The sequence below is a fragment of the Phoca vitulina genome, unplaced genomic scaffold, assembly GCF_004348235.1.
Source record: "Phoca vitulina isolate PV1807 unplaced genomic scaffold, GSC_HSeal_1.0 scaffold3, whole genome shotgun sequence".
NCBI lineage: Eukaryota > Metazoa > Chordata > Mammalia > Carnivora > Phocidae > Phoca > Phoca vitulina.
Window position 1 is genome coordinate 62177007 of NW_022589706.1, and position 14648 is coordinate 62191654.

At 37.1% G+C, this 14648-nt stretch overlaps 1 non-coding gene across 1 annotated transcript; it reads left to right on the forward strand.

Moving 5' to 3' along the window:
* The first annotated feature begins 13998 nt into the window (after nucleotides 1–13998).
* Nucleotides 13999–14102, forward strand: LOC116630334. The gene has a single exon (XR_004298934.1). It is a non-coding gene; the product is annotated as a U6 spliceosomal RNA (small nuclear RNA).
* The last annotated feature ends 546 nt before the right edge of the window (nucleotides 14103–14648 follow it).

Consider the following 14648-nt stretch of genomic DNA (forward strand, 5'->3'; position numbering starts at 1 on the left):
GAAAATTTCTTCCCTTGCCACAATAATTCTTGTTTTCCTTCTTTCTGCTGGTTGTGCAGGCTGTGATGAGATGAGGCAGATATCCTTGTATCTATCTCCCTTTTACCAATGAGGAAATGGAGTCGCTTGCGCATGGTTGCAACACTAGCAGGTGATAGGGCCAGGACTTGGACCCAGGACTGTCGAGCTCCAAAATTGTACACAGAGCTATTGTGCAGAACTGCAGATAAGATATATAACAGTGCACATGAAATAATGCATTAATTACATATTGTCCTTGCTTAATGCTTGGCTTGGATATCATACACGAAGAGAGGGAAAGCTTTGATTTGGATGTGCTTTGGGAGAGGAAGGAAAGGATGAGAGTATTTCAGGGGAGCATTAGAGGGTGGAGGTCCAGAGTGGGGTGGCTGATGTGGTGGGGAAATGGAAGTATGCGTGAAGGGCTAGAGCTAAATCTTGTGACCGCATTTTTTTGGGGTGGTTGCTAGCACTAACTCTTTGCTTAGAAACTAGATAGGAAATAGAAGCTTTCATTCAAGATGCCTTATCTTTAGGATGTATGATGGAGGAGCACCTCTTGCTCTGTCCTCCTATTGATCTGTCCTGGAAAGTCTGAAATAAAGGGGAAGAAGAAGAGGCATGGGCTGGCTTCAGTGACTTAGAACATGGGCATCTCAATGTTGAGGTGTTGCTTCTCCAGGCTTGGGAAGGCAGCCCTGTCTGTGGGTCTGAGAACAACTTATCAGCCTTTCACTTTCCAGAAATTCTTGCTTGATCTGACTTGAGAATTCCCTAACCCCTTCTCACTCCTTCTTTATCCAGTGATGCCAGCAGCTAGGATTTGGAGAGACAAATGATGCCTGTGCTTTAATCTCTAGGGATTGCGTAGGAGCCCCTAATGGACAGCACTTAGGCTGAGTCTGCATGACACCAAAACCAACCATCAGTTCCGCACATAAATTAGGCTGGGATGGTCTGGGCTGGGCTGGCAACTTGTTGACTGACTAAATTGAAACATCTTATAATGTTGCTTTGATGTTGGTAGTAGAACATAAAAGTATCTAATGGAAAGTATCTAATGAAGTATCTAATGGAAAAAATAAAAAGTATGGGAGCATCACAGACTGGAAGTCAGGAGACAACAGGATGTGTGTTCAGGCTCCGCCCCTGATGTGTTATGTGGCAGAGGGAACCTCTCTCTGGATCTCAACCCAGAAATGAGATGCCTTGTATGCATTGCATTTATAGTTCTGTTTAGTGCTTTTTAAGTCAGATGATTTATTAGTGCTTGCTTTATTTAAAAGAAGCATCGGGATGTATTGAGGTTCTTTTTCTGAATTTCTCATTATTTATGCATTGGTATAGAGCCCTGAAAGATTTTTGTTTTTTTAAAATATTCTTTTTTATTTTTATTTTATTTTTTAAAACATTTTTTCAAAGATTTTTAAATTTATTTATTTGAGAGAGAGTGCAAGAGCGTGAGCCGGGGGAGGGACAGAGGGAGAGAGAGAGAGAAACTCTCAAGCAGACTCCACGCTGAGCATGGAGCTGATGCGGGGCTCAATCACTGAGATCATGACCTGAGCCAAAACCAAGAGTCAGACACTTAACTGACTGAGCCAACCAGGTGCCCCCCGCCATTCTTGTTTTAGAGTAGTTCTAGGTTTATAACAAAATTGGGCACAGAGGTTTCCCATATACTCCTACCCCCACATATGCACAACCTCTCCCATTATCAACATCCCCCACCAGAGTGGCACATTTGTTATAATTGATGAACCTACATTGACACATCACAATCACCCGAAGTCCATCCTTTACCTTAAGGGTTCACTCTTGGTGTTGCATACTCTGTGAGCTGGACAAATGTGTAATCCATCATTATAGTATCATGCTGAGTAATTTTATTGCCCTGAAAATCTTTTGTATGCCACCTATTCATCCCTTCCCCCCACCTCCTGCCAACCACTGATCTTTTCACTATCTCCATAGTTTTGCCTTTTCCAGAACTCATATAATTGGAATCGTACATGTAGCCTTTTCAGGTTGGCTTCCTGAACGTGTTTTCAAAGAACACCTTATTCCAGATGCAGATAGCATCCAAGTTCCCCTTGCTTCTCACAGGGGCACAAAAAAGGAGAAGCCATTTCATTTCAGTTCTTCATGGTCTCCAACCCCAGTTGTGTTCCCTGCTGCTGAGAAATCCTTGTCGTTCCTCCAGGCTGCTCTCAACCACTCCTCACCCAGATCTTTTAAACTCTCCCGCCTCTCCCTTCTGGGGCAAATCTCTGCATGTTCTCTACATCTTACCTCTACCTCTGCTTTGGGGGTACTTAATCTATTGGTTTTCTCCTTTTTCTTTGAGGTTTTAACCTGTCTTTCTCCACTAGCTCCCAGTTTCAGCATGTTCTGATTTTTAAAAAGTGCGAGTCTCCCTAATTAAAAAATGCTCTAACTGGGCACCTCACTTCTACCCTAAGTTTTAGTGTAGATGCCACTGTTGTCAGAAGGCATGCTCTGATCCTACAGACGTACGTAAGGTACTTCTCCTATGTGCTTCTTTATCATCCGGCTATTCCTGTTCGTGGATGGCATCATACAACAGTGTAATTTTATGTTGTCTGCTTTCCCCACGAGGCTGTGAGCTATATGAGCACAGGGATCTTCTCTTCACTTACTCTTTGTTGTGTTCTCAGCACCCAGAAAAGTGCCTGCCATATAGAGGAACTTTTAAAAGACTTGTGAATGAATTAATAAATGGATTAAAGGAAGAGGAAGAGATGCAGACTTTTTTTCCTAATAATGCTAACATGTTCTACCTAGTCATACTCTGCTATCTTACCCCCACCTCCACTCCTAAAGGAATTATATTTGCATGCTCACTGATTGCTCTGACTGGGAAAAGACATGGTGAGTGCTTTAATCAGGTGACATCAGGTGGGAGAGGAAGGTACTGTTAAGTTTTTTGCAGAAGGAAAATATCCATTCCAGGTTGCAATTGTCCTTTTATAAAAATCATATCATTTCTTTAAATACAAAATCCAAAGAGACGAGATTTAGATCCAATAACTGTCCCGAAGTCCGGTGCCTTATCCAAAACCTGCAGAAGCAGGTATCAGGCCAATTTCATAGGCAATTTTCTTTGCTAGAGTTTTCCCAGTGTTTCCCACTTCTGGTTCTGTTGGGAATCTTGACAGTAATTGTTTACCCCGAGCCATTTTATGAAATACTATATAAAGGTGAGGGATTTTCAGTGTGAAAATCATATGAGAGATTTTATTTATGCCTCCAAATTTATGGTGGCCCATTATTTTGCACTTGTCATGGGATAAAGGATATGGAGAGAGAGCAAATTCTCATTGTGGCAATGTTAATAAGGACATAAGTAATAGAGTTCACTTTCATTTAATACGTACAGTGTGCCAGGCATTGTTCAGAGCTGTTTACATGCCTTAACCCATCTAATCATACCGCATTTTGAGGTGGAAGCTGTCATTACACTGATTTTACAGATGGAGAACTGAGGCATAAAAGAACTGAAACAACTCTCTCCATCTTGCACAGGGAGTAAGGAGGACAGTCCGATGGAGAACCGAGCCATAAAAGAACTGAAACAGCTCTCTCCATGTCACACAGGGAGTGAGGAGGACAGTTCAGGTCTGGACCCTGGTGGTACAGGGGTAGAGCTCTGCTTAAAGCTACTATATTCTACCTACTTCCAGTGTGAACAGTGGCCAAAGACACATTACAAATTCATTAGTAAGATGCCTCTATCCCACATAGAGATTAAAAAAAAATTGAGCCTGGAGTTAAATAAACTATAAGGAAAACAGTATATTTAAGTGATAAACGGCAAGCATAGCTTTCTAATACATGTCACGTTAGGTTTCTGGATTGGATGCATTTTGGTGTCATCACTATTTTTAGTTTTAGATATTCCGATAGTTGTGTGGTGATATCTTATTGTGGTTTTTCTTTACTTTTTTTTTAGTTTTTAATTAATTAATTAATTAATTTTAAAGATTTTATTTATTTATTTGACAGAGAGAGACACAGTGAGAGAGGGAACACAAGCAGGGGGAGTGGGAGAAGGAGAAGCAGGCTTCCCGCTGAGCAGGGAGCCCGATGTAGGGCTCGATCCCAGGACCCGGGGATCATGACCTGAGCCGAAGGCAGACGCTTAACAACTGAGCCACCCAGGCACCCCTCTTATTGTGGTTTTAATTTGCATTCCCCTGATTGCTACTGATGAATACCTTTTCGTGTGCTTATTTGCCATCTGTATATCTTGTTTATCAAAATGTATCTTCATGTCTTTTGCCCATTTTCTAATTGGACTGCTTGAATTTTTTACTGTTCAAAGTAAAAGTGAGTTCTTTATATATTTTAGATACCTGTGAGTTCTTTATATATTTTAGATACCTGTCCTCTACCAAATAATGTGGTTTGCAAACATTTTCTTCCAGTCTGAGGCTTGACTTTTTGTCTTTTTCACATCGATTTTGTCAAAGCAAAGTTTTACATTTTGATGAGGCCAAATTCATCCATATTTCCTTTTATGGATCATGAATTTGGTCTTATATTGTTGGATTTAATTTACTAATATTTTGTTAGGATTTTGGTGTCCAAGTTCATGACAAATATTGGTTTATATATTTCTTTTTTCTACTATTTTTATCTAGCTTTGGTGTCAGGGTAATACTGGCCTCATAAAATGAGTTGGGAATTGTTCTTTCTTTTTTACTTTCCTAAAAGAGATTGTATTAAATTGGTATTATTTCTTTAAACATTTGTCTAGTCCTAGGTCTCCAAAATTTTCTATGTATTTTTTCTGGGAGTTTTATAGTTTTATATTTTACATGTCAGTGTATGACCTATTTAAACTAATTTTTGTATAAGGTGTGAGATTTAGGTCAAATTTCTCTTTTTTCTTTCTTTCTCTCTTTTCTTTCTTTTTTTTTAAATGGATATTCACCTGGTCCAGCACTCTTTGTTGAAAAGATCATCTCTCCTTCATTGAACTGCTTTTGCTCCTTTGTTAAAAAAATAATTGGGCATATTTGCATGGATTTTTTCTGGGTTCCAAGGTTCTGTTTCATGATCTTTGTGTTTATTCCTCCATCAATACTATACAGTCTTGACTATTGTAGTCATATAGTAAGCCTTAATATTGGGAAAAATGATCACTCCCGATTTATTTTCCTTTTTAAAAATTGTTTTGTCTATTCTGGGAGCTTTCTCTTTCCATATAAATTTTAGCATAAGCTCCTTGATGTCAACAAAATGCTTGCTGAGATTTTTGTAGGAACTGCATTACATTTATAGATCAATTAAAAGACGATGGACATCTTTAGTACATTGAGTCTTCCAATCCATGATACAGTTCATCTTTTCAAGTATTTAGATCTTATTTGATTTCTTTCATTAGCAGTTTATGATTTTCATTTTACAGATTCTGCACATATTTTGTTAAATCTATATGTATTTCATTTTATTGGGAGCAATTGTAAATGGTGTTGAGTTTCCACTTATTTGTTGTCAGTATATAGAAATGGAATTAATTTCTCTGTGTTGATTTTGTGTCTTGTGACCTCACTGAACATATTTATTAGTTCCAGGAGTTATTTCCATAGACTCGTTGGGATTTTCTACATAGGCAATTATGTCATTTGCAAACAGAGTTTTATTTCTTTTTTTCTCCAATCTGTATACCTTTTCTTTCTTTTTCTTGCCTTATTGCAGTGACTAGAACATCCAGCACTACTTTAAATATGAATATTTTAAACTGAATATTTTGGTGAGAGTGGAAGCCTTGTTCCCAATCTTAGAGGAAAAGCATTTAGCGTTTTGCTATTAAGTGTGATGTTGGCTGCGGCTTTTTGGAGATGCTCTTTAGGAGCAAAGGTTATGGGGTAAGAATTGTTCCCTGAGCTTAGCATCAGGTATGGCTTATGTTGGAGGCAAGACACATGACTCAATCTGTGTGAAATAGAAAAATTTTCTCTCTATTCCTAGTGTGCTTGTTTTTAAAAAATCATGTATGAGTGTTGAATTTTGTTAAATGCTTTTTCTGTCAGTAGATGTGATCATATGATTTTTCCTCTTTAGCCTGTTGATATGGTAAATTACATGGATTGATTTTTGGATAGTGAACCAGACTGCATACCTGGGATAAATGCCACTTGGTCATAGTGTATTACTTCCTTGATATATTATTGGATTTAATTTACTAATATTTTTTTAGGATTTTGGTGTTTAAGTTCATGACAAGTACTGGTTTATATATTTCCTTTTGGACTATTTTTTTTTTTTAATCTGGTTTTGGTATCAAGGTAATACTGGTTTCATAAAAGGAGTTGGGAGGTATTCTCTCCTTTTCACATTCCTAAAAGAGATTGTGTTAAATTGTTGTTGATTGTTTAAACTTTTGGCAAAATTCTAAGAGAAAACATTGTGACTTAGAGATTTCTCTTTCAGGAGTTTTAAAATTTTGAATCCACGTTCTTTTTAGTGATTATAGGACTATTCTGGTTGCCTATTTCATATTGGCTGATTTTTGGTAGTTTGTGAGTTTTGAGGAATTGGTCCATTTCTTTCAAGTTGTCGAATTTGTGAGAATAAAGTTGTTCATAGTACTTTAATAATGTTTAAAGTACTTTTAATGGCATCCTTTTAATGGCTGTAGGATCTGCTGTAATATCCTGTTTGACTTCTGTTTGTTCTCTTTACATTGAATATTCTTGACAACTAAGTATCATCTTTGGGCACTTTTTTTTTTTTTAATTTTTTTCTCTCCACATAGGCCTTAGTTCGAAGAGGAAACTTGTTATTTTAAATTGGTAAAAGGCAGATGCTGGGATTAAAATAAGAGAGTTAGTTGGGAATCTTTGTTGCTGACTTCTCTCTCCTGCTTTCTCCTTCCCTTCCAGAGTGCAATTGGAAAATCATTGCTACCGGTTGTGCATTACACAGTGTTTGTACCATAAGATTCAGGCTAAGAGAACACGCTATTGCTGGAACTATGCTCAGCAAGATTAGAGAACTTTTCATGAAACACTACCAGACTTCAGAATTGTGTTGTATCCCAGGATTATTACTATGAATAGTTATCACTGTCTTTTATAAAGAGAAGGAGAAAGTGTAGACAATCTATACTGACTCCATTAGTTACTATGTTACCTAGAGACCATCTGCAACAATCTTGCCCCTTAAAAGTATAATTGGATTATGGCTCCAGTTAATTCCATTGCCTGTGAAAGTTCAAAGCTCTTCCCTGATTTTTGCTAATTTCTAAGCTTCATACTTTTGTGGTCTGAAACTTGCACCAAAAAGTTATGCTTTACCCCCCCTAAATTTTCTTGTTAAGAAAAGTTGTTCAAAATTTGGAAGCAAGGCAGATTGGGCAGCATGTCCTTTTAATGTCCTATTGGATTATTTTTTACCGTCTATCTTAGTAATTTATTTAGTCATCTAGGCAGACTTTTCCTTAAGGGGTCAGATAGTAAATATTTTAGACTGTAGGGCCATTACAGTTTCTATCACAACTGTTCAAGTTGGCTGTTGTAGCTTGAAAGCAGCCATAGGAAATATTTAAACCGATGGGTGTAGCTGTGTTCCAAAAACCAGGTGGCTAACCTCCAGGCCACAGTTTTGTCATCCCCCTTGAAAGGGGGAATACATCTTTTTGGTTTACTATTTGCCATGATTCAGAGCCCAGACTGTGAAATTAATGTTAGCTTCTGAATTTTTTTTCTAATAGAAATATAAATGATTTCAATCCTAGGGCTATGCTTTTATCACCCTGTAGGACACTACTTGTTTTGTACAGAACCTAACAATCTTATTCTGATATTCTCTTTCACTTGACTATAGATACCCAGTTCCTCCGATGCTCCCTGAACCAGCTTACCTAAGTCATTAATATGTGTTTTATGAGAATTGAAAAAAAATTTTTGAAAAAAATACTCTTAACCTGAGCACAAAGTTCACTCTATATCAGTGGTTTTCCCTCCCCTCCCTAAGAAGATGACATTCAACAGAGACCTAGTAAGTTTCATCAGCATTAACTAAATATTTGAGGAGATGTTACAAGATGGGGAATCACTGCAGAATACAGGGCCTCTTACCATCTGCTCCATTTCCCTCCCTCCCTCCACCTTTATTCTCTCTTTCTCATTTCCTTCTTCCTTGAATACTGACCTTTTCTCTCCACTTCCAGATATAAATTCTGTCTTTTCTACAGAGTAGCTCAGTTGAACGAAGGCCTTTAAACAAACGTGATCTTTCCTCTTTATAGAGCTGTGAGCTCATAATTTTTTTTCTCTTGCTATATAAGGAAATTGCTTTTTGAAATAAACTCTTGATTAGTTTGTATATTTTTCATTCAACTTTTTCATAATAGAGCTGTTTCAGTGAACAGGTATTTGGGAGCAGAACACGGATTTTTTTCCTGCAAATTTAATTATTCTAGCAGTGGTTGAAACAGCTTTTCTCTGTCATTTTTTTCTCTTTTAAAATTTTCTTCAGTTTTTTTGTTTGTTTATTTCTGTATCAGTTATACAATGACCCACTCAGCCTCTTTTCTTTCCAATCATCTCACCTGTATGATCTGCGTCCAATATGTCATCTAGTGAGAAGGAGTACTTACCATTTCTGGAATTCTACTCACTGTGTACATGCGTGAGTGTTCACAAGCATTCAAACCCTGTGCCAGTGAGGACGTTTCTTCAGATACCAGGTGTGTTTTCCCCCCAAACTTCCAATGGCAGTTCTTTAAAAAAAAAAGTCCAGAAACAAGTCATTTCTAAAATGGTATTTTTATGCCCTGTGATGCTTGAAAGTCCTTAGTCGTGCCTGCTTGCATGAATACCCACTGTCTAATGAGAACTTTAATGAGGTTATACTCTGTATTAAGGAGAAGATCTTAATAAGAACAAGCTCTTAGCCCATACATTTAATTTAGTTCAGCAGTAGTTTCTAGGGTCCCTACTATGTGCGAAGCATAGTGTTGGAGATTGGAGTCAAAGCTGAAGCAAGGAGGCAATGTTGTAGCCGGAAGATATTTATTAAAGGTTTCTGGATGTTGATTTGCTTCATGAGAGCACTCTAGTTTGATCATTATAGGGTAGTTTTGTTATCTTCAATTAAGCTTGTGTTTCTCAGATATTCTTTTCAATGCTTTTGATGGTAGAAGGGATTAAAAAAAGAGACATGGGATCTAGATGTCAACTGTAGTCACCTCGTCTATGAGATTATATGAAATATAGACTTCCCAATACTCTGTGAGAAGCTCAGCACTTGGTCACGATTTCAACAAATTCCTGTAGTTTACATTTCCAAACTCACTTTTGACTATCTTCCTGACCTCTCTGAACGTTCAATTTCATGAACATTACATCTTCTACAGCTTTTTTCTGCCAATGACAAATATGGAACCTGGCCCTTTTCATGGGTTTTTCTTCAAATAACTCTCATGGGGAATTTGTGTTTATAGCAGAATGTATTAAAAGTTTTAGAACGTTGGAGGGGGTTTATAGCTCAGAGGCACAAACAGCATGACACTAAGTACTGACATCCTATTTTTTAAAGTCCTTTAGATATCCTCGTTAATCAGCCTCTTAGATAGGCTCCAGCCACCTGCCAGTTTGCCCAGCTTCCTTATCTCTGTCCCTTTCTCCTCCCTTCTCCCTTCCTCTTGCCTTCTCAGATCTGCCTAATTTTCTCTGGCCGAGAGGATCATTTCACTTTCTCTAGTCAATCCTTAATCTTGGGGTCTTATTTTTTACATGTTAGTAGGCTTTCAAAGTATTTCCTTATATAAAGACATTTTTTTTTTCCCCAAAGAGGCACCCTGGTGACAAACATTAAAATAACAGCCTTTCTCCCTGCTTTATATAAATCCTGATAAATTGTAACCTTGCTCTCATTTTTTCCTTCTTCTTGTACCCCTATTTTCTTTTCCTTGGTATTTCCAAGGTCGTACCCCCTGGTACTTAGAATGCCAATAGAGCATGGTGGAAACCATGAACGAGAACAAGCAGAGCCTATGAATATTTTTAGTACTTCATTGGGAAAACATACAATGCTCTGTATGATTTCTGGTATAGGTTACCATGTAGATCATTGGCAAGCAAAATAATAATTCCAGACCAAAAATTTAGTCTAAGAAGGATGATTATTTGAATGTTTATGTGTTATTGTAGCTCTGAACAAAAGATTCCAAGATTGTGAATCAAAGCATAGCAACACAAACTACCTCACCTCACCTTTCCCCTTCCAAAAAAGGATTAACTTAACCTCTTGCCACCGTATATGAAACCCTGCTTCCTTATTTGTAAGAACAAGAACATGATGAGATTAATGGATTTTCACAAAGTAGGATTTATTTTTACTACAAAAAGTTAATTTGTAGGAAACTAAAGTTTTAACACATGCAAGAATGTCTATACAGTTATTAATTTATTAAAGAGTGATACCAAGATTAATTTTGCCTATTAGATTTCAATTTAACCATTATTTCCCCTCTTCAACAGATTTACATAAAAATCTGAAAAAAACAGGTAGTGACAAGCCTTAGAATTTAATTTAGGGTGAGTCTGCTGGTGATATAGTCCCTCAGTTTTGTTTGTCTGAAAATGTCTTATTTATTTATTTATTTATTAAAAAACAGCTTTACTGAGATACAGCTGACATACAATAAACAGGAAATATTTGAAGTGTACAGTTTGGAAAGTTTTGTCATATACATACAGATGTGAAACTGTCACAGTAAAAATAGTGGACACATTCACAGACCCCAACTTTCTTCCTGCCCCTTGGTAATCCCTCTCTCTCCCTGTACTGCCCCAACCACTGATCATCTTTTTGTTACTATAGATTAATTTGCATGAAAATGTCTTTTTAATTTTTGAAGGTCATTTTTGCTGTGTGCAGAACTCTAGATTTTGAGTTATTTCTTTTCAGAAGTTTGAAAGTATTCTCCGTGGCCTCTGGGTTTCCATTGAGAGGTCATCTCTCAGTCTAATTATGGCTCTGTAATCTTTTTTTCCTTTTTCTTTTCAGCTTTATTGAAGTGTAATTGACAAACATTGTATATATTTAAGGTGTATTACTTGATGTTTTGATATATATATATCTTTAAAACATTTTATTTATTTATTTGAGAGAGACATCACAAGCTGGGGGGAGGGGCAGAGGAAGAAGGAGAAGCAGACCCTGCTGAGCAGGGAGCCCAAAGTGGGTCTCATTCCCAGGACCCCGGGATCATGACCTGAGCCAAAGGCAGACGCTTAACCCACTGAGCCACCCTGGCGCCCCAATATGTATACATTTTTAAATGATCACCACAAAGTCATCACTTTATATTGTTGACAATTTTTTTGTGTTTGTCATGAGAACACTTAAGATTTACTTACTGTCACCAAATTTCAGGTATACAACATAATGTTGTTAAGTATAGTCACCATGCTGTACATTAGATCTCTAGAACTTATTCACCTTGCATAACTGAAACTTTATACCCTTTGATCAGTATCTTCCCATTTCCCTCACTCCTCCAAACCCTGGAAACCACCACTTTTCTATGCTTCCATGAATTTGACTCTTTTAGATTCTGTATATAAGTGAGATCATGCAGTGTTTGTCTTTCTTTGTCTGGCTTATTTTACTTAGCGTAGTACCCTCAAGGTCCATCCATATTGTTGCAAATGAAAGCATTTCTTTCTTTTTTTAAGGCTGAAAATACCCCATTGTGTGTGTGTGTGTGTGTGTGTGTGTGTGTGTGTGTGTATAATGTCACAGTAAACATGGGAGTGCAGATATCTCTGCCTAATACTGATTTCATTTTTTTTTTTTTTTTTTGGATATAACCCAGAAGTGGGATTGTTGGATCACAGGGAGTTCTATTTTTAATTTTTTGAGGAACCTCCATACTGTTTTCCATAATGACTGTATGAATTTATGTTCCCAACAATAATGTACAAGGATTCTTTTTTCTCCATATCCTCACCAACATTTATTATCATTTGTCTTTATAAGAATAGCCATTCTAACAGGTATGAAGTGATATCTCATCATTTTTATTTGCATTTCTTTAATGATTAATGATGTTGAGCACCTTTTCATTTATCTGTTGCCTTTTTATATGTCTTCTTTTGAGAAATGTCTTTAGATCTTTTGCCCATTTTTTTTTTAAATTTTTTAAAAGATTTTATTTATTTATTTGACAGAGAGACACAGCGAGAGAGGGAACACAAGGAAGGGGAGTGGGAGAGGGAGAAGCAGGCTTCCCACTGAGCAAGGACCCCGATATGGGGCTCGATCCCAGGATCCTGAGATCATGACCTGAGCTGAAGGCAGATGCTTAACTGACTGAGCCACCCAGGCACGCTGATCTTTTGCCCATTTTAAAATTGGATTATTTATTTGCTATTGAATTGGTTGAGTTCCTTATATATTTTTAATATTAACCCCTTATTAGATGTATGGTTTGCAAATATTTTCTTACATTTCATAGGTTGCCTTTTTACTGTTGATTATTGCCTTTGCTGTGAAGAAGCTTTTTAGTTTGATGCCATCCCATTTGTCTATTTTTGTTTTTGTGGCTTGCACTTTTGGGGTCATATCTGAAAAAAACATTGCCCAGGCCAATCTCAAGAAGATTTTTCCTTATATTATCTTTTAGTAGTTTTACTGTCTCAAGTCTTATATTTGTCTTTAGTGAATTTTAAGTTGATTGTTGTATATATTCTGAGATAAGGGTTCGATTTTATACTTCTATTGTGTGGATATTTAGATTTCCCAGCACCATTTACTGAAGAGACTATCCTTTCCTCATTGTGTATTTTTGGCACTCTTGTTGAAGATCAAAGATTTATTTCTGGGTATGGATTTATTTTTGGACTTTCTATTCTGTTCTGTTGGCTTATGCTATGGTCTGAATTTTCAGTTTGTATCCCTCCCCCCAGTCCCACCTTCCCACTTCATATGTTGAAATACTCACCCCCAAAGATAATATTAGGAAGTAGCAGTTTTGGAAGGTGCTAAAGTCATGATGGTGGAGCCCTCCTGAACAAATTAGTGCTTTATATAATTTTTTTTTTTTTTTTTAAAGATTTTATTTATTTATTTGAGAGAGAGAATGAGATAGAGAGAGAGCATGAGAGGGGGGAGGGCCAGAGGGAGAAGCAGACTCCCTGCCGAGCAGGGAGCCCGATGCGGGACTCGATCCTGGGACTCCAGGATCATGACCTGAGCCGAAGGCAGTCGCTTAACCAACTGAGCCACCCAGGCGCCCAAATTAGTGCTTTATAGAAGAAGCTCCAGAGAGATTTCTATCTCGTCAACCATGTGGGGACACAGTGAGAAGGCACTGGCTATGAAAAAGGAAGAGGGTGTTCTCTAAAAAGTGACCATGCTAGTGCCTTGATCTTGGACTTCCCAACCTTCAAATTGTGGGCAATAAATTTCTGTTGTTTATAAGCCACCCAGTCTGTGGTATATTTTGTTATAGCAGCCTGAATGAATTAAGATGGTTATATGTCTGTTTTTATGCCAATACCATACTGTTTGGATTGCTGTAGTTTTGCAATATTTCTTGAAATCAGGAAGTTTGATGCCTCTAGTTTTGCTCTTCTTGCTCAAGATTGCTTTGGCTATTTGGAGTCATTTGAATTTAGGATTTAAAACAAATTCTGTAAAGAATGCCACTGGGTTTAATAGGGATTGCATTTAATCTGTAGATCACTTTGGGTAGTATGGACATCTTAACAACATTAATTCTTCCAATTCAAGCACATGGGATGTCTTTCCATTTATCTGTCTCTTCTTTAATTTCCTTCATTAATGTTTTACAATTTTTAGTGTATAAGTTTTTCTACTTTGTATAATATGTTTATATTTTTAAAATATCTTAGTGAACAAGGCAAATACTCGTGCAACTAGGAACCAGTTCAAGAAATAGAACTTTATCAGCCACCTCAGAGACAAGGCTGACGTGTGCTCACTTCGGCAACACATACACTAAAATTAGAACAACAGAGAAGATTAGCATGGCCCTGTGCAAGGATGACACACAAATTTGTGAAGCGTTCCATTAAAAAAAAAAAAGAGAGAGAAAGAAAGAAAAAAAAAAGAAACAAGCTGATATATTCACTAGGTCCAGTAGGCAAGGTGCTGGGACCTACAATCGTTGTAGGGGCCAAGAAAATATTTTAATTTCTTTTAAAATATTTTGATATATTTTAAGGGCTCATGAAAATGCCTTAATTTTTTTAAGGAAAAAAAAGAAATGTTTTAATACACAATGTTAATATATGAATGTATTCACCTTTATACCAATACAGTCATAAATCATAACTTAAAGAAGTTTTTATGGTGATAAGAAACCAGGAAGGCAAACGTACCTCAGGCCTACCAACATCATATTGTGGTCCTGCTCACAAACATCCTAATCACAACTATCTCCTTACCCTCAAAAGTAATCAGTATCCTAATTTTTATTATAATCACTCATTGCATTTATTTATTTATTTACTTAAAGAGAGCTAGAGAGGGATGCAGAGGGAGAATCCCAAGTAGGCTACAAGTCCCCAGCACAGAGCCAGACTTGGGGCTTGATCTCATGACCCAGAGATCATGACCTGAGT